This window comes from Suricata suricatta, chromosome X, assembly GCF_006229205.1.
Source record: "Suricata suricatta isolate VVHF042 chromosome X, meerkat_22Aug2017_6uvM2_HiC, whole genome shotgun sequence".
Taxonomy (NCBI): Eukaryota; Metazoa; Chordata; class Mammalia; order Carnivora; family Herpestidae; genus Suricata; species Suricata suricatta.
The window spans coordinates 9,020,409-9,044,504 of NC_043717.1; the positions used below are offsets into that span (position 1 = coordinate 9,020,409).

Sequence of the window (24,096 nt, forward strand, 5' to 3'; positions counted from 1 at the left end):
GTTGGTTCTTGCCATGTGGTCATAAAAGTGCCTATCAAGTATCCAGGCAGAGCAAGAACTAAAAAACTACATGGTGGTTTACAGTCTCAAACTTGAATAGTTCATGTTAATTGCAAAAGGATAAAGGTTACTGACAGGGGAGAAGCATGGAAGACTCTGCCTTGACCCAATGACTAGTCAGCACCAAGATCATGTCTCCTGATACAACACACTGATAAGGACACAACACCAGGTATGAAATTCTTCTGCCAGAAATTTCATAACATCATTGTAATCTTGAGAAAACATGACACACACACCCAACATGTTACTGAAAGGAAAACCTCAACTGCCTCCATTTTGATCTCAAACTTTCTAGTTGGGTTCTTTCCAGTTAGTCTCTTGGCTCAGGCAGAGTGCCCTGAGGACACAGCACCCCCTGATGGGAGCTATACTTACCCTCTGAAGCAGTAACCACTGCCCTGAGCCATCAAGACCCCAAGTCATGGACCCCCAAGACAATGATCAATTTGACCTTCACTGCCCACCTGCACCCACCTTTGCCCCACATTTTCCTTATATAAACCCAGAAGGAGTTTTAGTACTTTGGAGACAGTCTTTGAGACACTAGTCTGCTGTCTTCCTGGTGGCCTCCCTGGCCTCCCTGAAATAAATTCCTTTCTTGTTTCACTACCACTTATTACTCTGCCTTTGGATTTTGTCAGCAGTGAGTGACCGAACCTGGCCGGTCTGCGACCCTAGGAGTCAACTACAGTTGCACCCCTGTGTGCTGGCTGTAGTTCAACACAACTGCCGTATATTCTTCAACAATGGCAATGCCATTAAAGACCAAAAAAGGCAAGAAACTCCTCCAGATTAAAGGTGACCCAAAAGACATGACAGTAAAATGTCAGGTGTGATCCTGGATAAAGTCATAGGTTGGGAGAGGGGAGAATTTCTATTAAAAAACTTCACTGAGGTCTGGCTGCTTGTAGCCCCTCACCAGAGGGCTTAGGCTGGGTCCTCGTGCCACTTCCTGCACCTGCACACACCTTGACTACACGTACAACATCCGGGCACTGCTCAACTAGAGATCAGGGCTCATTGCTGGCTGATACCATCTTCTTAACATCCATCTGCAGGAACCCAGCTGCCAGCCTACACATGGTTGTGATTTCGGGGTGCTGGGGGATATCAAAGCCCACAGCCAAGAAGAAATTCTTGAGACATCTTCAGTACAAAAAGGTGACTTTCTTAAAGCACGGGGATAGGACCTGTGGGCAGGAAGAGCTGCACTGGAATTGTGAGGAGTGACTGGTTATATACTATGGAGTGGGGGGAGATAAAGTCAAGAGGAAGTTTCTAAAGGGATTTTCATATGCTAAAGAGGACTCACAGATTACTGGAGGCCTTGCTGTTGTCAAGCTAAGGTTGTTTTCCCTCTATTCAGGCATTAACATTAGGACAGTAGGGGTTTCCTGGAGGAATGTTCTACCCTGTATTTGCCTCAAGTATCTGTCAATGGGCTGCAGGTGACAAGGAAATTTAATTGTAACTGTCACTTCCTTCTTGCCCTTGTTCCTTACATCACCATGGAGGGGAGGGTGATGTTGGGGCTATAGGTTTCTAGAGGTGAGGCTATTGATAAAATTGCCTTTTTTTTTTGGTAATTTACTAAGACATTTGTAAACTGATGGAGACTCATGTCCTGCGTGACTGTGATCTCTATCAGTTAACCATTGGTTTTCCCCATTGCTCTGTTCGTGGGCAGCCAGGAGTACCTGAGGAATGTCACACATATCCCACAGGGTGGGGGTGGGAGCAGGGAGGGTGCTAGCTTGTGCTTTGCGTTCAGCCTGCCTCATGCTCCCTCATCTGTCGGAGATGGACAGCTAGCGGTCACATGTTTCAGAAGCAAACAAATGTTCCATATCCAATGACATTTGGTTGGGACTCCCAGACCCCACCCAACTCTATAAAATAGGCCTCAAAAACCTGGCCTCCCTGTCTGCCTTGCATTTTTAATTGAGATCCTGCCTCAGTCGGTGAAGGGAAGTAAAATTTGTCACCCCAAAATATGCCACTTTGGCATAAGAATCATCTTGGGCTGGTTGTGTGTGTTCTTGTTTTCTTGTGGTTGTTTATTTATTTATTTTTAGAGAGACCGAGAGAGAAGTGAGGGAGGGGTAGAGAGAGAGGGAGAATCCCAAGCAGGGTCCACACTGTCAGGGCAGCACAGAGCCCCATTCAGGGCTTTTCCATGCTCGCTTTTCTCCCGTCAATCTGTCTTTTGATTACAGGAGTGTCTCAGGCAAGAACCCAGTAGAGTAGAGGGGAAATGATTTTCCCTCCTTCATGAAGGGAGGGAAAGATAGCTGCTGATCTTAACTGCTGATGGAATGCTCCAGCATTTTCCAGGAGATGAACTGTACTTGGAAGCTTAAAATTAAAAATAAGAACAGGTTTATCCTAAGACCTATGTGGTAGCAGATTAAGGAAATCAGATATGAGACACAGAGACTTGAGATCCAATACTTGGGTTGTTGACTTGTCTTAAAGAAAATTCCAGAACAAATGGAAGATAAGCAATATTTGGAGAAGAGAATACAATTTTCTTGAGCTGAAGAGAAAAGTTTCATCTCCAAATGGAAAGACTCTATCACAGTCAAAACAAAATTGACTAAAATTGTTCAGTATCTGAACGTGAACAGCCAATACTTGCTAGGATCTGCCCCCAGGCCTCACACGTGCCTTAACATACGTCTTCCCCATAAAGGTCAAGGAGTTCACGATTTCTTTGGAGCCTTCCAGCACAATAGATGACATCTGGCATCTAAGGCATGACCGGGTGGGTTGTCCTGAATGTTTCCCAAGACCATTGATCCCAGACACTTTGTAAGCCAAGACCCCTGGCTCAAGGCACAAGTGACTTATGGAGGCCACCTGAGCCCTTGTCCTTGTTCTGACCAGGTCCTTGATGCCTGATGGGATGCGCACACCAGACCAATGTCTTCAGTAAAAACCCCAGACGCCAAGCAAAGACAAGACTCATTCTCCTTTCCTTTCCAAGTTCCCTGGCCACTCTGTCTCTGCATTCTCTCTTGGTCTTCAATCAACTCTGTTCTCGTCTCCATCCTACGTGAAGCCAAGACCCTCTTGGCTAGTGCTGTGCGACCCCCTCTGAGTGTTTGGACCCAGCCAGCCTGCGTCAATAGGATACCAAAGACAGACTACATAGTCTTAAAGAGGAAGGCTGTGTGTGGCTCGACAATTCTATATCAAGTTATGTGCAGAAGCTGCAGAAATCATTCTCATTTATATGCAAGCGATAAAGACTCCACCCTAAGAAAATTCACTCACAGATGTACTCTATAAGTGACTGAGTGTTTAATCAAGATAAAGACGGTCAAAGTAGGAGTGCGTGGTAAAAGTCCTGATGGTGAAAGTGAAAAACAAGTAAAATAGAAAATCTGAATAATGATTGTAAGTATGGTTTCAAAGCACAAAAATGTTTTAAAAATTCAACTCTTCACCCATTTTGTTTCTCTAAAACTATTTTATTTTATTTTTACCTTAATTAACTTATTTATTTTTGAGAGAGCCCAAGCAGGTGAGGGGCAGAGAGAAGGAAAGACAGAATCTCAAGTAGTAGGCTCTACTCCATCAGCGCAGAGCCCGATGTGGGACTTGAACTCACAAACCATGAGATCATGACTTGAGCAAAGATCAAGAGTCCGACATTTAACTGACTGAGCCACCCAGGTGTCCCATGTTTCTCTAAGAATATTTCAATAAAAATAATTTGGTTCCATTAGAAATTGTTGACAATTGGAGTGCCTGGGTGGCTCAGTCACTTAAGCATCTGACTTTGGCTCACATCATGATCTCATGGTTCGTGGGTTCGAGACCCACATCAGGCTCTGGGCTGAACATTTGCTCAGAGCCTGGAGACTGCTTCAGATTCTGGGTCTCCTTCTCTCTCTGCCCCCTCCTCCGCTTGTGCTCTGTCTCACTCTGTCTCTCAAAAATAAATAAATGTAAAAAAAAATTTTTTTTAATTGTTGACAATTAGGAAAATTGAAGTAGAACTCCATACTAGGCACTATATATGTCACTATTACATTTTCTGAATTTGAGAATTGCGCTGTGGTTACATCAGAGAATGGCATTGTTCTTGGAAAATATTGAAGTGTTGCTGGGTAAGCAGATCCACAAAAGAGAGGAAGGAGAGAGGTGAAGAGAGCCAGAGAGGGAGGGAGAGAGGGAGAGGGAGGGAGAGAGGGAGAGGGAGACGGCAAATGTGTTAATAGGGGGGAAGCTGGGTAAATGGTGCGCAGGAGTGTTTTGTACTATTTTTCCACACCTTCTGTACATTTGAAATCATTTTGAAAGAAAACATCTAAAAATCACTTTAAAAAGACAGGATCAGAATGTCACTGACATTCTTGTGAAATCCATTTCGATGAGATAGTTGGGACAGTGTCCCAGTGTCCCATTGGAGTGGGTTTATGGAGCCAGAGATGAAAAAGAGCAAATGACAGGTAACCCTTGCTCCCGAAATACAGATATCTTATCTGCTTGAGTATTGAGTTTTTATAGTTTTGGTTTTCGTAGGCAAATCACATAGGTAAACTCAGGGATTAATGCACACACATCTATCCCATGCCATAAGGTAACAAAACAAATTGTTTGGGGTTGTCACCATTTTATTTTAGTTTTACAACTTTATTTTTAGTAATGTCTACACCCGACATGAGGCTTGAACTCACCACCCCAAGATCAAGAGTGGCACACTCTACCATCTGAGCCAGCCAGGCATCCTGGGCCAGTCCCTGTTTTAAACAGGAAAGTCCAGGGGCGCCTAGGTGGCTCTGTCGGTTAAGCGTCCGGCTTCAGCTCAGGTCATGATCTCACAGTCTGTGCGTTCAAGCCCTGCATCAGGCTCTGTGCTGACAGCTAGCTCAGAGCCTGGAGCCTGCTTCAGATTCTGTGTCTCCCTCTCTCTCTGTTCCTACCCTGCTTGTTCTCTCTCAAAATAAAGACATAAAATTTTTTAAATAAATAAATAAACAGGAAAGGCCAGTTGGATTATAACTGAAGTCGGAATTCTGGCAGTACCGTAGCCCCTGTGAGGAAAGCGAAGGACCTGCATCCCTGAGATGCTGAGGTTTGTTCCCCATGATCAGGAGCTGAATTCTCACCAGTCCCCATTCCCTCCCTCAAGAATATTTAGTCCCTGCAAGTCCGGGCAGTGTTCTTGGGTAGAGATGAGAGTGATTGCTTTATTCCTCAGCAGCTGCATAATTATACTCTTTACTCATGAAGGAAGTGATTGTGTAAACACATTACATGTCATTACTGAAAATTGCAACGTGCCTCCTTCCTGGCCACCTAGCCGACTATTGCCCCCTCTGCCAAGGCAGGTAGAAAACTGGACCCAAGGTAAAACAGGGGAGAGATGGGCTATCAAGATAGGAATGTTGTAGCAACTTTTATTTGGATTAAAGTGCTTTTGAAATATATGAGGGACTCTGAAAGACGCACATGATTCCAATATGCCAAGAGCATAATGATTTTCATTTGTTTGGAGTTCTTTCAAACTTATATCCATATGGACATATTGTCTCTAACGTCCATCAAACGTATATATTTTATAAATTTGTAAATGTTTATACATTATGTAACATCATTTTAGAAACACTTTTCCCTGGTTTTGCGTTTTTATCATAAAATTTTTAATAACCAGGTAAGATCCCAGTTTATTTATACATAATATACATACTTAACAATTTCCTTATTATTGGCTGCAAATTCTGTTTTTTTTTTAAATTATGAGTAACTGTGCTGTAAATATCTTCATACATATGGATTTTTCTCCTTTTGAATTTTCATATTACCTCTATTAAACCGATACTGGATCTTAAAATTGATATTGCCTTAGAATTGGAGAAATATAATAATTCTGTAATAGAAAATCAGAGTAGAGGATTTACTGAATCAAAATAAGTATATGATGCTTGATATGTATATCAAAATGTCCTCTAAAAAGATTTTGTCAGTAACATCCAGAATACACATGTGTTACTATTTTCCTACAGCTTTGCCAGCATATGAAATTTGACTTTTCTATTGATTTTTTGTCTATTTTTAAATAGACAAATTGTTTCTTCTTGATTATTTAAATTTTAATGTATTTAGCTATTCTAGGGGTAAGAGGTACTATCTTGCTTCTTGGCTCTTCCCTTTCCATGTTGGTATATCAGTTTTGCTGCCATATGCAAAATTGGAAGAAGGCAATGATTTCTTGTAGAATCATAGAGCTTTTCTGGTTTGGGTTGGGTTGGTTTGGTTTGGTTTTCGAATGATCCTTTATTGAAAATTTTTCCTTTGCAGTTCTTAAGTAGCTGGGCATTCCACTGCACCACTCTTGATGTCCTCTATGATGTCTTGAGGGTCATGGCCATCCACATTGCAGCCCATAGACTGGGCAGTCCCCAGAATCTCTTTAATGGTTCTAGAGAGTTCCCTGGCTAATGATTGGTGCTGCATCTGTCAGGCAATGTTGACAATCTCATCATAAGTGATATTTCCACCGTGCTTACTGTTTTCCTGCTTCTTTCTGTCTCTCAGCCATTCCTTACGGGCTTTGATAATCAGGCCAGAGGCAGAAGATGCCACTTCAATCTGGGCCTGTCTGTTCTAAGTGGTCAGTTTCAGACCCTTCCAGTGACCAGTTGCCTTGACAACGTCATCATCAACCTTTTTTGGAGACAGATCAGCAGGCTGAACTTCAGGGCGAGGGCAGATGTGGCACCAACTTCGCCACTAGTGCACCTCAGGTACACGACTTTGATCTCGTTGGAACTGAACTTAGGCAGCACGGTGGAGGCGGTTTGTGTCAGATGAACCTGGACTCGCACCCTCCTCTCCTCCGAGCTGAAAGCCAAAAGCTAGAACCATAGTTTTTAAGCTAGAACCTTAGGGAATCACCTAGTCAGACCCCTCATTTTATATATGATTAGATAAAAACCCAGTGAGATTCAAATTGCTCAAGATTTGGCAATGAGGAAGTGGCAGGGCTAAAATTTGAGACCCAAATTCTGGAACTTTCCACTAGGCACTCTGTCTGTCTAGTGCAAATTTTATTTGAATTCTAATGGCATAACTGTCAGTCCTTGACATTCAGGCTAGGCAGTATAAGACTTAAGCTTAAAATACGACTAGTTCTTATTAAATAAATTAGTCAAGAAAGTGAACTCTTGATGATCTTAGATTTAAGGTTATAGGACTAAACATAAAAAAAATGGATTATATCTGAATACGTTGCATAAAACTACAAGCATCTATCACATACTGCCTGGAATTGGCTGATGTAATAAATTCTGAGTTAGAAGTCTCAAGTCCAGTCATTCACATTAAGCCCTAGGGGAACTGAATCACCATGATCTTGAATTTTTCTCCCTGTAAATTCAGTCTCGTCGCTATTAAATATTGATGCTATGCTTACTTTTCCAAACCAAATTAGTGCTCAAACGTTACGTCTAAAGAATGGCATCTTTTTATCCCATCAACTTTACCCATTATTTTCAATCTCTCATGACATTATAAAATGTTCCAACAATTGTTAACCCAAGTCTCAGGCTTTAGCAGTCTGTGACAAGGATATTAATTCACACTTCTGTCTCACACCCAAACTATGTCATGAATTCAAGTCAGCAAAACTGTTTGAGAGAGAGAGAGTGAGTGTGTGAGTGGGAAAGGGGCGAGAGAGAGGGGGAGAAAATTCCAAGCAGGCTCAGTGCCATCAGTGAGGAGCCTGATGTGGGACTCGATCCCACGAACCGTGAGATCATGACCTGAGCCAAAATCAAGAGTCAGACACTTAACTGACTGAGCCACCCAGGTAGCCATGGTCACCATCTTTTATCCCTGCCTCTTTATCTTTATTCTGGATAGTAATGTTGTTTAGCACCACTGTCCTCCCTTGATGACATGATTAATTCACCCCTTCTGTGGTCTCAAAACAAGGTTAGTTCCTCTCCACATTCCCCATATCAAAATTGTGATGAAACCATACTTTTTTTTGTAATCTCTCTTTTTATTTTATTCTATTCTATTCTATTCTATTCTATTTTAGAGAGGGGGGGGAGAAGGCACATGTGGAGGAAAGGGGCAGAGGGAGAGAGAGAGAGAGAGAGAGAGAGATTGAATCTTAAGCAAGTTCCACACCCAGCATGGAGCCTGATGTGGAGCTCGATCCCCCAACCCTGGGATCATGTCTTGAGCTGAAATCAAGTCAGACACTTGACCAACTGAGCCACCCACGTGCCCCAATGAAACATTTAAAAAGCCATGTCTTGAACTCTCCAGGAAAAGGAAACTTCAAACAGAGAGTAACTTACAACATCCAGGAAAAGTAGATATGTTTAGAGATGACACGTCCGAACTCAAACCCTGAAGCCTTGCCTAATTCCCTGCAAGTCACTCACATGGCAGGCAGATGACTCAAAAAGACATAGGCAACTCTTTGTGTTGCCCTAGCTTGGAATTCAGGTCCTGTTGCAGGCCAATTTAGAGAAATAAGAAATCCTCTAGACTTTCTCAAGCCCTAGCCTAGGTTTATTTTCCTGCCCTGGAATTTTCTTCTCAGAATAACTGAGGAGGAAAATCCCCATTCCCTGTGGCAGGGGTGAGGGGGCAGGGAAGTAGTGGAAATCCAACACCCACTCTAGGGTTTGATCTGGGCTCCATAGCTTAAGTAAGATAATTATAGTAGTAGGTAGTATATTTTCCAAAGTCTGGCTTACACAGTCTTAGAATTATCTTAGACATTTGGTGGGGAGGGTGGGGTGGAATTTGTTCTTTAGCAGGAAACTAGAGTTTCTAGAGTATAGGGCACCTCTCTGGGTTATCAAATTCATGAGAGCTATTTTGCAACTCTCTACATGGTTGATAACTGACAGCAATGCAAAAATACCTGTTGATGGACATCAAATTATGTCCTGTCTGGTAGAGGGGTAGGAGTCCAATGGACTTCCCTCTTCCACTGTGGAAGAAGCCAGTTTTGTCTCAATTTGCATATTCATTTCACTATTCCTCATCTATAACTAATATTCTACACTGATTCTACTTCTGATCACCAACTAATGGTGCTGATTCCAGTTCTGACGTGTGTAAGGTGGGGGTGGGGATGGGGAGGCAGGTCTTCACACCATTCAGCAATTCTCAGACTCCAACTGGTGTCCTATCATTCTACTTAATTATGACCCTATCTACCAAGAAATAGCATCAGATCCCACAGGTTAAGGGCTCAGTTATACAAGACTGGCCCCTCCCCAACCTCAGGCACCAATAGATCCCTGGTTCCAAATCGTCCTTGGTTTTGATTAATTTGCTGAAGCAGCTTACAGAAATACTTTACATACTAGATCACTGGTTGATTATAAAAGGATGTAACTCATGAACAGCCAGATGGAAGAGATAGGGCGAGGCATGGGGACAGGGTCCAGAGTATCCATGCCCTCTCCTGGGTGCCATTGCCCCCCAACCTCCATGTGTTCCTCAATTCAGAAGCTCTCCAAATCCCACCCACTTTTTTTTAATGGAGGCTTCATTAAATAGGTATGGTTGATTAAATCATTGACCATTGGTGATTGATTCGACCTCCAGCCCCTCAGCCAGTCCAGGAGGTCAAGCCAGTGGGGCTGAAAATTCTAGCGCTCCAATCACTTGCTTGGTTCCTCTGGAAACCTCCCCCCCACCTCCAGGTGCTGTCCAAGAGGCATCTCATCAACACAAACTTAGGTGGTCAGAAGGGGTTGTTAAGGAATATCCACATACCTTTATAGCTCTTCTCACTTATGACCTTCCAAGGGTTTCTGGAGCTCTGTGCCAGAAACAGAGGAAGACCACATATATGTATTTATTATAAATCATGGTCTCACAATGACTGTGCTCATTCTTTGGATTCTCCTTTGAATGGGCAGTAACGCCGTAGCCTTTCCTCATCAACTCATCAGTGAGTTGAATGAGATCTTTACCACATGTTCATTTTTAGATCTGAACCAGAGTCATGATTTCTCCATTCAAAAATATTCTCTTCCAAAAAAAAGAAACGAATACAAATAATCAAAAGAATTATCTTTTAACACCATGTATGGGACCTTAGAGCACAGTTAGTTTTTGCTAAATCAAATCTAGTTTAGTTCCTTGTTATGTTTTTATATCCACATGAGGACTAGAGATCAAGTCTGTGGGTCCCCTTCCTCACCCTTGGCATAATATTCACACTCACATAGTACACAGGCATATACATACAACACCCCAAAAAAAGCAATAAATTTTTTAGCCTTAAAACTGCGTAACATCCACATTCAAGAAGAAAATGCTTTCTAATGCAATACACCTTCTAAGAATGTGGTCCGCCAGGCAGAGCCTGTGCTGTCTCAGCTCGAAGGGCCCTACTTTTGGGTTATCTGCCCATATCTAGAAATTTTTCAAGAATGTTGAGAACTTAGCTTTTCATCCGTAACAGGGTTTGCTGGGCTCGACATTGTTGACATTTCACAGTGGATAATTCTTTGTTGTGGTGCCATCCTGTGTACTCTAAGACGTTTAGCAACATCCCTCCCTTCTACCCACTAGGGTCAGCAACACCCCACCTCCAATCATGACAACCCCAAATATCTCCACATATAGCCAACTTTCAATTGAGGGGGCCACAACCAGTCCCAGTTGGGAACCACTGTTAATTTGGGATATATATAGATAGATATAGGTATAGATGATATAGATATAGATATAGATATAGATATAGATATAGATATAGATATAGATATAGATATAGATATAGATAAAACTCAGCCATCAAAAAGAATGAAATCTTGCCATTTGCAATGACGTGGATGGAACTAGAGGGTATTATGTTATGTGAGATAAGTCACTCAGAGAAAGACAAATAGCATATGATTTCACCCTTATGTGGAATTTAAGAAACAAAGCAGATGAACAGTGAGGAAGGGAAAGAAAAATAAGAAAGAGATGCAAACCATAAGAGACTCTTAACTATAGAGAACAAACTGAAGATTGCTGGAGGGGAGGTGGGTGGGGAGATGGACCCGATGCATGCTGGGCATGAAGGGTACCTGTTGGGAAGAGCACTGGGTGTTACATGTAAGTGATGAATCACTAAATTCTACTCCCAAAACAATTATTACACTATATGTTAACTAACTTGAATTTAAATAAAATCTTGGAAAGGAAAAACAAAAAAAAGTCTCTCACATGGTTCCTTCCCAAAGATAAATGAATGAACCCAACTGACATGTATCAACATAGGTTGGTCTCAGTAATAGTGTAATAGTGTTGAGTGAACACGGAATGTTGCAGAATGCTTTGCACAGTGTGATACTATTTCTGTAAATCTTTTCTTTTTTAAGTTTATTTATTTGGAGAGAGAGAATGACAGAGCATGTGAGCATGGAAGGTACAGAGAGAGGGGGAGAGAGAGAGAGAATCCCAAGCAGGCTCTGCACTGTGAACATAGAGCCCTATGTGGGGTTGATCTCATGAACCGTGAGACCAAGAGTTGGACGCTTAACCGATTGAGCCACCCAGGTGCCCATATTTATGTAAATCTTAAAATCACAAAGCCCTATGATGTGTCTTGCTTATAGAAACATGTGTATGGAGTAAAAGCATAAAAGCATGAATAGAAAGAATACACCTGAGTTTAAAGAGTATGGTTGTCTCTGGGAAAAGAGGGAGAGAGCTGGAACAGGCTAGGACTACAGAAGAAAATCCACCTGGATCTGCAATGCTTTGCTTATTTTTTAAAAAGAGATCAAAGGGGCGCCTGGGTGGTTCAGTTGGTTGAGCATCCGACTTCGGCTCGGTTCATGATCTCAGGGTTCGTGGGTTTGAGCCCCACATCGGGCTCTGTGCTGACAGCTGGCTCAGAGCCTGGAGCCTGCTTAGGATTCTGTACCTCCCCCTCTCTCTGACCCTCCCCTGCTTGCACTGTCTCTCTCTGTCTCTCAAAAATAAATTTTAAAAAACATAAAAAAGACATATCTAAAACAACTGTAAAATGTTACTGCTTTTTTATTCCATCCAGTGCATTATATAGATATTATGTTACTCTACCAATGACTGTATTTTTATGTATGATAAAATATTTAAAAATATGGCTTAAATGTCACAGAATGTTTTTTGAAGCCATGTGTTAGTTTTTCAATCATCTACTGTTCTGTATTATTTATACTGCCGCTCACCTCCGTCATTATAGGTGGCCATGAGCTGGCAGGATTTAGAGGGCAATTTCCCGGCACAGATGCTCACGGCAACCATAATCCGAATGCTCTCACCTGATATTTGTGGTGGGCTTTATCATTTCCCAGCCCCCTTATATCCATCTCCTCACTTTATATTCACAACTTCTATCACCATCCATCTTTGTCTTGACTATATTCACTGAGGATATATATAAAAAAGACATCTATGAAAGCTTTCTCTTTGGCAACTTCTTTAGTTTTGGGTACCCCAGAAGAGCCAGCTCCAGGAGAAGGATCCCCGTCGGGAGGTGATCCGTGGAAGCACAGCAAGGGGAAGTGAGGCAGGGCCGGGAAGGAAGCTGAGGCATGGCACGCCAAAGAGCAGGTAAACGTTCGGGACAATTGAAGCTAGATCTGCTGGGGGATCTTTAGGACACACGGTCCAATGTGTCTCAGAGCCCTCCCGACTGAGAAGCGAGTTATATGGGTTCTTTTTCCTCCAGTCCATCTGTCAGGACTGAGGGCTCTTCCCAGAGATGATAGCATTCTGTCACTTCTGACTGGCCCCACTAGGGCTCGAGTGGAAGCTCTCAGGTACTGGTGAGTGGACACGTTGGCCTGTGCTAGAACTTGGAGTGCTGGGAGGTCAGGGGCAGAGCCATTGACACATCTGCTACAACCCCTTTCTACAGGTGCATCCTGGATTTCCGTGGGTGTCTTACATTATGGCTTACATGGCATTTTCACCAATATCATATTAAATCCCACGAGGAAGGGCATATTCTGATTTGTAATCAGAAAGCTCAGCTGAATCAATTTACTTGCCAGAGGCTTGACAGTGTATCTTTTGACATGGCTAGAGTCTCCTTCTACGAGAGATTAGTGAACTATGATATCCTGTTTTTCTATCAAGTTTTATTAGAACACCAACACAGCCATTTGTTTGCACATTGTCTACACATCCTGCTACGATGTATTTAGGATCTGGCTCTTTACAAGAAAAGTTTGCCAACCCCCGTTCGATGCCATAAAAGTAGGAGGGAAAAAATTTATTTTTGCAAGAGTTTTGAGAGATTCCAGTATGAACAAGTTTGTAAAAAGAAAATATTAATTATTACTCATTAAAATCCCATTTTTATGAAGCGGGTGAGGAGGAAAACAGTGTGTTTAAAACCCTTTTTCCTAAGAGCAAATACTGGTCATTTGCCCGAAAAAATAGATCTAGATCCAGGGAGAACCTTGAGGCAGTTTCATCTCTGCTATGGAATAAATTGCAAGCACCTAGTTCAAGCAGAGAAACGTGTAATCTTGTATTGTGCCAAACCCCAACTCATTAAAAGTGGTGTTGATAATGATTCAACACTGTGTTCAAGCTTAGTGAAAGAGAGGGCCATGACTGTCGAGCAGTGTCTCAATAATGGTGGCCAATATGAATGCCAAGCATAAGCACAGCTACTTGTCATGGGGGCTGGGGACGGGGGGAGAAAAGAACAAGAGGCAAGAGGATACTGGAACAGAGTCCCAGCAGGCTTCTCTTCCGCCTACCCCGGGAAAAATGAAGCTGGTAGCCTTGACTCCTATTACCAGCGGTAGGTTTCGAAGGAGTCTGACGTTGGCAGGTGTTTTCTTTCTTTCTTTCTTTCTTTTTAATTTACAGACTTTCTTGTTTAGAATTTCATCTCAGGTTTACAGAAACATTGAGCCAATAGTACAGGCATTTCCCACACATGCCCACCTCTGTCCCTCACCCCTACACAGTTTCTCCTCTTATTAACATCTCATGCCAGTATGGTACATTCGTTAGCAATTAATGAAGCAGTTTTGGCACGTTATTATGAACCAAGGTCCCTAGTTTACATTAGGGTTTGCTCTCTGTGCTGTATATTCTATGGGTTTTGACAAATGTATAATAGCACATATCCACGATTACAGTCTCATGTAAAAGAGTTTCACTGCCCTGCAATTTCCAGGTTGCACGTGCTAGCACTTTCCCTTCCAGCCACATCCCCCGTCCAGATCCCCTGGCTGGCTATAATGCTGCCTCTTCTGGCATGTCATAGTTGGAATCATACAGTATGCAGCTTTTTCAGGTGGGTTCTTTTTGCTTAGCAATACGGATATCTTTTCTTTTTTTTTTCTTTTGATGTTCATTTATTTTTGAGAGAGAGAGAGAACAGTGGAGGGACAGAGAGAGAAGGAGACAGAGGATCCAAAGCAGGCTCTGCTGACAGTGGCGAGGCCCGTGCAGGGCTTGAACTCATGAACCACGAGATCATGACCTGAGCCGAAATCAAGAGTCAGATGCTCAACTGACTGAACCACCCAGATGCCCCTTGATAGTTCATTTTGTAATCAGTGAGTAATATTCCATTGTATGTATGGAAGTGCTAAATTTTATTTATTGATTCACCTCCTGAAAGATACCGTGGTGGCTTCCAGTTTGGGACAATTCCATTATCTATTTCTTCTTGTGTAAATTTTGGTAGATTGTGTCTTTCAAGGAATTGGTCCATTTCATCTCAGTTACCAGATTTATGGGCCTAGACTTGTTCATAATATTCCTTCATTATCCTTTTCTAATGTCCATGATATCAATAGTGATGGCCCCTCTTTCATCTCATATATGACTAATTTGCTTCTTTTCTCTTTTTATCTTGATTAGTCTGGCTAGGAGCTTGTCAATTTTATTGATTTTTTTTTTTCCAAAGAAACAGCTTCTGGTTTTGTGGGTATTTTTAAATTATTTTCCTGTTCTCAAGTGTATTGATTTCTGCTGAAATTTTTACTATTTCTTTTCCTGTGCTTGCTTTAGGTTTATATTGTTCTTCTTTCTTGAGTTCGCTAAAGTGGAAACTTAGAATACAGATATTAACATTTTCTTTTCTAATATTTGCATTCAGTGCTATAAATTTCTTTCTAAGCACTGCTTTTGCTGCATCTTCCATATTTTGATAAGTTGCATTCATTTTTGAGAGAGAGAGAGAGAGAGAGAGAGAGAGAGAGAGGGAGACCAAACACAAGTGGGGGAGGGGCAGACAGAGGGAGACACAGAATCCGAACCAGGCTCCAGGCTCCGAGCTGTCAGTACAGAGCCCGACACGGGCCTCCAACCTACAAACTGCAAGATCATGACCAGAGCCGAAGTCGGACACTTAACCGACTGAGCCACCCAGGTTCCCTGATAAGTTGTATTTTCATTTTCATTTAGTTCTAAACATTGTAAAATTTCTCCCGATAATTCTTTGACACGTGTATTATTTAGAAGCAACTTGTTTAATCTCCAAATATTTGTGGATTTTCCACCTGTCTTTCTATGATTGATTTCTAGTTGAATTCCACTGTGATCTGAAAGCACACATTATATGGTTTCTACTCTTTTAAATCAAGGTGTGTTTTATGGCCCACACTGTGATCTACCGTGGCAAATGTTTCATGTGAGCTTGAGAAGAATTTCTGTTCTGCGTTGTTGGGTGAAGTATTCTATAAATGTCAATTAGACCCAGTTGATTATTGGTGCCCCAAAAAAAGGAGATTTTTCTCTCACATGACATTCATTCCTGGGAGTACTCCTGGAAGTAAAACCCAAAAAAGTGCAGGAGTGCCCTTACGACAGCAGTGTTTAGCTCTGAAATTAGTCTACACACAGCCTTTAGCAATTCACCAATTACCTTTTTTTAAAATTTTTATTTATTCATTTTGAGAGAGCACAGGCATATGGGGTAGGGGCAGAGAGAGAGAATCCCGAGCAGGATCTGTGCTGTCAGCTCATGGAGACCAACACCAGCCCAATGCGGGGCTCCACTCGGGGCTCCATGCCATGAATGGTGAGATCATGACCAGAGCTGAAATCAGAAGTCAGCCGCTTCGCAGGTTAAGCCATCCAGGCGCCCCACCAATTACCATTTAAATATGCCAACAAGTTGGGGCACTTGGGTGGCTCAGTCCGTTAAGCCTCCGACTCTTGGTTTCAGCTCAGGTCCTGATCTCACAGTTTGTGAGTTTGAGCCCCAAGTCAGACTCTGCACTGACAGCCGTGGAGCCTCCTTCACATTCTCTGTCTCCCTCTCTCTCTGCCTGCCTCCCCCCTTCCCCCTGATCACTCACTCTCAAAATAAATAAATATTAAAAAATTAAAAATAAATCTTCCAACAAGTGTGGCCCCAGAAGTCTCCGCTCTTGGCAAGCTGTGATTTTCTGTTTTTACATATCTCCCTAGGTTTCAGGATGGTCATTTTCCTGTGATTTCAGTTCTCAGCTAGATCCAAGACAAGTCATTGATTTTCACTTTGTAAGTAGCCTACAGCCCATGGGGATCAGGGTATCGATTACAGCCAGCAGCACTCTACTAATACAGTGTTATAATCAAATTAAGTAAGAGGGATATTTTAGTGACGTTTGGTGTTATGGTTTGAACCAGACTTCATTCCCACCGTTTGAAATCCCAGTGGCCTTTACAGGGACAGAATGGGTTTCTTACAAATTCTGTGCATCATATAATGCATAAGTTGCTGCAGAATATGCTTTCTCTGGCTTATAGGCAGACCACTACTCCAGCATATGAGGTTCTAGCTCTTTCCCCTTATATCTGAAACACATTGATGGGTTCCAGCCCAAGAGACCTGCTTGACAAGACACTCTTCCAAGGATGACTAGGCAGTAGACTAAAGACAAGAATGATAACTTTTATTCAAGTAGATAAATCCATAATTTTATCTTTCTAAATTAGGTCTGTTTTGTTAGGACCTCTCATTAGATTTCCACTCACTGTCTTACTGTTCTGATGATTTACAGAAAGTAAAAAATATGCTTTTGATTTTTCTTCCTCTTCCTCTAATCCAATGGTTCTCAACTGGGGACCATTTCATCCCCAAGGGGCCATTTGGTAATGTCTGGATCCATTTCTAGTTGACATAAGTGGATTGTTGAGGGGGTGCTGCTGGTCTCTTGTGGGTAGCGGGCCAAGATCCTGCTAAACATTTACAACACACAGGAAGGCTTCCCACCACAAAGAATTGCCCACAAAAAAATTATCTGGTCCAAAGAATGAATAGTGCTGAGGTAGAAAAACCCTGCTCTAATCTGAGAAATAAGCCACCGTGGCCCAGCTCCGAGGCTATACCAGAATCCTGATGATCTCATTCTTACCTCTTTGCTTCTCTTTGGACCATTTTTGCATGAGGCCTAGGAAGTTAGTCTTCAAATTCTGCCCCACAAAACCTACAGGTCAATGATTTACAGTCTCAACTACTTACTGGAGGCCTGGTAGGTACTGGGGTCCTAAGAGTTACACACTGTGGCAAAAATTACACTCTATTTAGCATGCAGATTATACAAGTAAAAATTGATAGTAACTCCAGATCAGAGGTGTCATCAAAAACCGACCTCTGTGCTTCAGAGCTAAAATATAACGCAGAGACAGAATTTGCGGTTATAGAGGAACACTAGCTTTATTAATTTGCCAGGCGAAGGAAGCTGCAGTAGACTATGGCCTTCAAAGCCTGCAAACTTCAGGGAGGAAGGGGCTAGGTGCCGGGGGGTCGGTTATAGGGAAACACAGAATCAAGCTGGTGTTGATGGGAGTTCTGCTGCCAGCCTCGTTGCTTACGTCTTTAGGGTGGTGCTGGGTTCCCTAAACAGAAGGGTTACGCAGGGAGGAAGGAGGTTTTCAGAAGAGAGGAAAAAAGTTTCCTCAAAATGGAGTTTCCCTGAAGCATTAATGCGGCCATTTTGAGTTTTGTTCAACGTTAAGCCTTTAAGTGGTTTCTGAAGTACAGATGACATTTCAGAAATAGGCTTGGTGGAGAGATGAGAAGCAGCATTTCTGGAACGGCCGAGCTGCAGCTGTGGTTTACAGATGTTCTTGTCCTTAATTCTCATAGACGTCCCATCCAGACAACCCTGCTCTCATCAAATAAAGCTGTCAAGAAGAGAACAGAATGATACCTTGAAGAGGGTTTTCCCCTTCCTGTTAATAACTCAAATCCGTTCCTTGTAGAAATTTACAAGCTACCAAATGTCTGCAGGGGAAACATAAAACTCACCCATGATTCCATTCTCTGTTCAGTGCATGACTTTGTAACCTATTTTTTTTGCATGAATAATGTATTTGAAATACAATTGAGTTTATAATATATGTAGTTCACATATTTTTTCCTCTCTCTACAATATTATTTATGGGTATTTCCGTATGTTAGTTGATACCTTCTGAGGTGTAGAAGGCCACCTCTAGGCACAGGGCTTGAGCAATGGAAAACTGAGCAAGGCAGAAGGGCCCCCAGGGACCATGGAACTGAATACAAACAGGCTCATTAGCGACCCACCTTGAAATAGTAACACACCCTAACTGACCAATGGGTTACTTACAACCGGGCACAGTTGCTCAGGTTACCAAAAAAGGGAAAACTCCATGCGCCCCCATACTCCCCCACTCTGCCCTATAACTGTGGCCCCTCACCACCGCCAACTGGCAGATAGTCTCTCCTTTGCCACCCTGCCCCCCACCCCCTTGCTGTAAATTCTATAAACTTCTATCTCCTGTGTTCTGCCTTGCGTGAATTCTTTCACCTCCCGCCCTGCCGGCTCCCCATCCGATCGGGACTCTCCACATAAAGTGTGTTCTTAATAGTTGTAGAAGACTTTGCCACGTGACTACTTCATATGTTTAACCTTTCTCGATGTGTAGCCACATTTTCCTGTATAAAAAAACAAAACAGAAAAGAGAACAAAAGGGCCTGCATAGCACGGAACGCCAGACTTTAACAACAAAAAGCAATCATCCCTCCAAAACAAAAGATAAGCCTTTGACTTTCCATTTCATCTAATGATAAAGTTAATCCCTAAATCAGGACCCACAAAATGGATGCTGCCTCAGTTCCAAATCTAAATCTAAGGCAGCCTGCACCTGTGGGAACACCTGTTGAGGAACCCAGTCCCAATCTTCCGGCTCAGCTTTAACTAGCTGGCTTCTCCCAACCTAGAAAATAGGGGAACCTGCTAGGCTTGTAAGAAAATCCTTGAGCTCCTAGCCAGTCATGCCCTGTTTCTGCACTGGCTCTTATAACGCTCTATAAAATTCTTTTGGGGCGCCTGGGTGGCTCAGTCAGTTGCGCGTCTGACTTGGACTCAGGTCATGATCTCACGGTTCGTGGGTTCGAGTCCCACTTCAGGCTTTGTGCTGACAGCTCAGAGCCTGGAGCCTGCTTCGGATTCTGTCTCTCTCTCTCTGTCTCTCTCTCTGCCCCTACCTTGCTTGCATCCTTTCTCCTTCTTTCAAAAATAAATAAACATAAAAAGTCTCTTTCAGCCCCGAGCCCCCAGGAACAGGGCTCGGCTCCTGGTGAGGCACTCACTGCACTTCCCTAGTCCATGAACTCTTTTCCCTTGAATAAAGGTATCAAACTCATTACTAAATTGTGTTTTTGTTCGACACTAACAATGCTGGGGGTTATAAATATGTGAAATGAGGGGCACCTGGGTGGCTCAGTTGGTTAAGCGTCTGGCTTCGGCTCAGGTCATGATCTCAGGGTTCATGGGTTCGGGCCCCATGTCGGGCTCTGTGCTGACAGCTCAGAGCCTGGAGCCTGCTTCAGATTCTGTGTCTCCCTCTCTCTGACCCTCCCCTGCTCGGGCTGTCTCTCTCTCTCTCTCTATCTCTCTCTCTCAGAAACAAAAAAAAAATTTTTTTAATATGTGAAATGATACACAAATATGTGTGTGTTGATGCTGATATTTTTCACTCAGCCCGGAAAATCTGATGGCTTGGTGTCTCCTCATAGAAAATGGGGAAGATGATGAAATTAGATCATCAGAATTCCTACATAGGGTTTTATTTTTAATATAAATAGTATGCTTAGAACTGGAAACCTGGTGTGTGTGTGTGTGTGTGTGTGTGTGTCTTTTTGTGATTTTTTTAAAAGTACCGTGATATTGTGATTTATGAAAATTATATATTTGGTGACTCAGATGACCAAATTTATTTCTCATATGTTTTTTGATCTTCGTCCATGGTTAGTAGCTCACCGCTCCTAAAACCCTTGACATTTCCTGAGCCACGGGAGCCTCTTTTGGTATAATATTTGGTCTCTTATCCTCAATTCTCTAAATCCCCACAGAGCCGTAAAGGGGTAAGGTGTAAATTTTTGTTCATAACAAACTCCTTTCCACAGCGGGGTTTATGTTAATGAGATGACTTTTGCAAAGCACCTGCTGGTCAGAGCTGGTTGCCAGGGAAACCAACCTTGCTGAGAAAGGTTGAAACTTTCAGCCCCACCCCAGATTTCTGGGAAGGGGAGAGGCGCGGGAAGTTGAATCCATCACCAGTGGTCAGTGACTCAATCATCAAGCCTGCAGAATGCAGCCTCCTTAAAACCCGGACCAAGTTTGGGAATGGTGAACTCACGGAGGAGATTCGGGAAGAATGGCACACTCGGCGAGGGCTTGGCGGCCCCCCGCCCTCTCCCCACACCTTGCCCACTGGGTCTCTAACATCTGGCTGTTGCCAAGTCCTCTCCTTTGATAATGAACCAGGAATCTAGTGAGTAAAACTTTCTCAGTTCTATGAGCCGCTCTAGCAAATGAACCAAACCCAAGGAGCGAGTGGTGGGAACGTCTGATTTATGTGACCTACGTTCCCATGCTCCCTCACTCTGCCTACAACTGTGGCCTCCTCACCACCACCTCCTAACACGTTCTGCTTTGCTGTCCAACCCACTGCTTCCCTTGCAGTGTTTTTAGTAAATTTCTCTTTTGTTCTGCCTTGGCAGGCTCTGCTCTGCCCGCCCCCGCATCCAGCCGGGTGCTCTACTGGAAGCACTGGTAACAACTGACACCTGAAGGAGGGGGAGTCCTGTGGGACGGAGCCTGTAACCTGCAGGGTCTGACTCTATCTTGAGGATAGATCTTGTCAGAATGGAGTTAAATTTGCGGCACCCCAAGCTGGTGTCTGAGAGTTGTTGGTGTGGGGAAACCTCCCCTCAACGCATTGCAATGGGTCTTAGAACTCTTACATGTCTTTTTTAAATTTTTATTTCCGAGAGAAAGCGTGCAAGTGGTGGGAAGGGGCAGAGGGAGGACGAGAGAGAGCAAGAATCTCCAGCAGGCTCCACGGTCAGCCCAGAGTCCGGCGTGGGGCTCCATCCCACAACCCCAGGGATCGTGATCTGAGCTGAAATCGACTCAGACACAACTGACTGAGTCACTCAGGTGCCCCCAAATGGGTCTTAGAACTCTTAAGTGCCAAAGTAGTCATTTTAGGGTCAATCCCAGGATTTCCAAGGCTTATTACATAAAATTAGTGGTAGTAGGGGCAGCTGGGTGGCTCAGGTGGTTGAGCATCCGACTTCATCTCAGGTCATGATCTCATGGTTTGTGGGCTTGAGCCCCGCATCGGGCTCTCTGCTGACAGCTCTGAGCCTGGAGCCTGCTTCGGATTCTGTGTCTCCCTCTCTCTGACCCTTCCCTGCTCACTCTGTCTCTCTCTCTCAAAAATAAATAAAAACATTAACATTTTTTTAAAAGAATTTTTTAAAAACTTAATGAGTATCATTGACACGTGGTGTTATGTTAGTTGCAGGTGTACAACATGGTGATTCAGTGTCTCTCCGTGAAGCTGTGCTCACAAGCGTTCCTATCATCTCGGAATGAATTTTAGAACTCGTGTCCCGGGAGAATGCAAGGCTGCTAGAGATAAGGGACCTCCCCGAGTCAGGGCATGCCTTAGCTGAAAGCCCAAATGCCAGACTTTGCCTTCTGCCTGGCCGAAAGCGGGGCCCAGCTGTCTTTGGGGCCTGATAGCTGTTGATAAACAAAGAGAGGCAAGCCCTTCGGTTACTCAAACCAAACTGCCCATAGGTAGGGCTGTAAAAACATTTTTCTCCACTTAAATCAAAATAAACAGGGAAAGTCCCACAGGAATCTGACCCTGGGGGTTTTAAGCCTAAAAACCCAGTTGGGAACCCATGATAATTTTAATGCACATTTAATCCCCTCCAAGGCAGGAAATAATTTCATTTGAATTCAACCAGTGGCTGGAACAAGATCATGAGGAGCAAAGACCACCTAGGAAATGTAAGGGGTGAGGTGGGTGAGAAGTAGGTTCAGGAGATCAAACTTAGTTCTCAGGGCTGTTCATGTGCCTCACACCTGCAGTGTCTCACGGCTGGTGGCTGACCTTGGCAAGCAGAAAGAGTAGTAGCTAACAATAAGCATTAAGAAATGGAACCTTTTCAGGGCACCTGGGTGGTTCAGTTGATTAAGCATCTGACTCTTGGTTTCAGCTCAGGTCATGGTCTCACAGTTTGTGGGATCAATCCCCACAACAGGCTCTGTGCTCATAGAGTGGCGTCTGCTTGGGATTCTCCCTCTCCCTCTCTCTCTGCCCCTCCCCTGCTCGTATGATCTCTCTCTCTAAAATTAAATGCTAAAAACAAACACACAAAAAAGAAATAGAACATTTTCTTTAAGAAAAGGAAAATTGCCCAGTGGTGTATCAGTTTTATATTTATAATCACCATGGTTCACTTAACCTGGGGGGTATTCTTGGATCAGGAACGGGTGCAGAAATGGGAGGGTACAAGAAAAAGTAAGAAAGTTAGAAACAAAAACTAATCTCACCATGAAAACAAAAATAGCCTGTATTGCATCCCACTTCTGCTAGTCCCCGGGCATTCTGAAAGACACAACCATCGGAATTGCAGCAAGTGGAGGACCCTCCCCCCAGAATCACCATAAATTTGGCTCCCACACTGTGGACCCCAAAATTAAGGATGTAGGGTAGTACTTTGCTCACTTGTCATCTTACACATTTTTTTAATTTTGGTTTTTTTAAATATTAATTTATTTTGAGAGAGAGAAAATGTGTGTGTGTGTGTGCATAAAAGCAGGATTGGGGCAGCAAGAGAGGGAGAGAGAATCCCAAGCAGGCTCTGGGGTGTCCATGCAGAGCTCAATGCAGGGCTCGATCTCACAACCATGAGATCATGACTTGAGCTGCAATCAAGAATCTGACACTTAACCAACTTAGCTGCCCAGGTGCCCCTCACTTGTTTTTCAAAAGAATAGTGACTAAGGACCTCATGAAATCTAAATATGGTTACTGATAGAAATTTAGATTGTCACCAAAAGCACAATAAAAATTTTGTATGGTGGGGTGCCCGAGGGGCTCTGTTGGTTAAGCATCTGACTCTCTATTTTGGGTCGGGTCATGATCTCATGGTTCATGAGACCAAGCCCCTCACTGGGTTCTGTGCTGACAGTGCAGAGCCCGCTTGGGATTCTCTTTCTCTCCCTCTCTCTCTGCCCCTCCTCCACTTGTGCTGGCTCGCTCTCTTAAAAAAAATTTTTAAATAAAAATAAAAATAATTTTAAAAATTTCATGAGAAAGCAAGATTGAGTTTTCATTATTAGTAGTGCCTCTCACTGTTCATTGATTACTTTATTCATCAGCACATCCTCCTAAATGCCTAAAAGAAAAGCCCTAATGTGTAGCATTTGCCAACTTGTGTGGTATAAATACTTCCACCATGGCCAATTTCGAGGCCACTGAACACTGAGTTGCAAAGATATGCCAATAATCAGCTCCCAATAGACCATAAGGGCTGACCTGAGCATTCAACTGCCTGTAACCAGGGAAGACAGAAATGTTCAGGGATGTTCGACTACTTAGAATACTCACATTATAAAGGATGAGGGGACAGACAGCAGGGGCTGAAGGGGATGAGACAGGCAGAAGTCAGAGCATGAAGAGCATTGAATGTCCATCCGGGAGATTCAGTGACCGTAAGGTCTGACAGATATTTAGGTAAGAGATGATACTGGCTCTCACGATTTTCATGACCATAGTTTGGGA

The 24,096-nt window shown here is 43.2% G+C and overlaps 1 pseudogene; it reads right to left on the reverse strand.

Moving 5' to 3' along the window:
* Window positions 1–6,375: 6,375 nt before the first annotated feature.
* Window positions 6,376–12,327, reverse strand: LOC115284313 (annotated as a pseudogene).
* Between the last annotated feature and the right edge of the window lie 11,769 nt (window positions 12,328–24,096).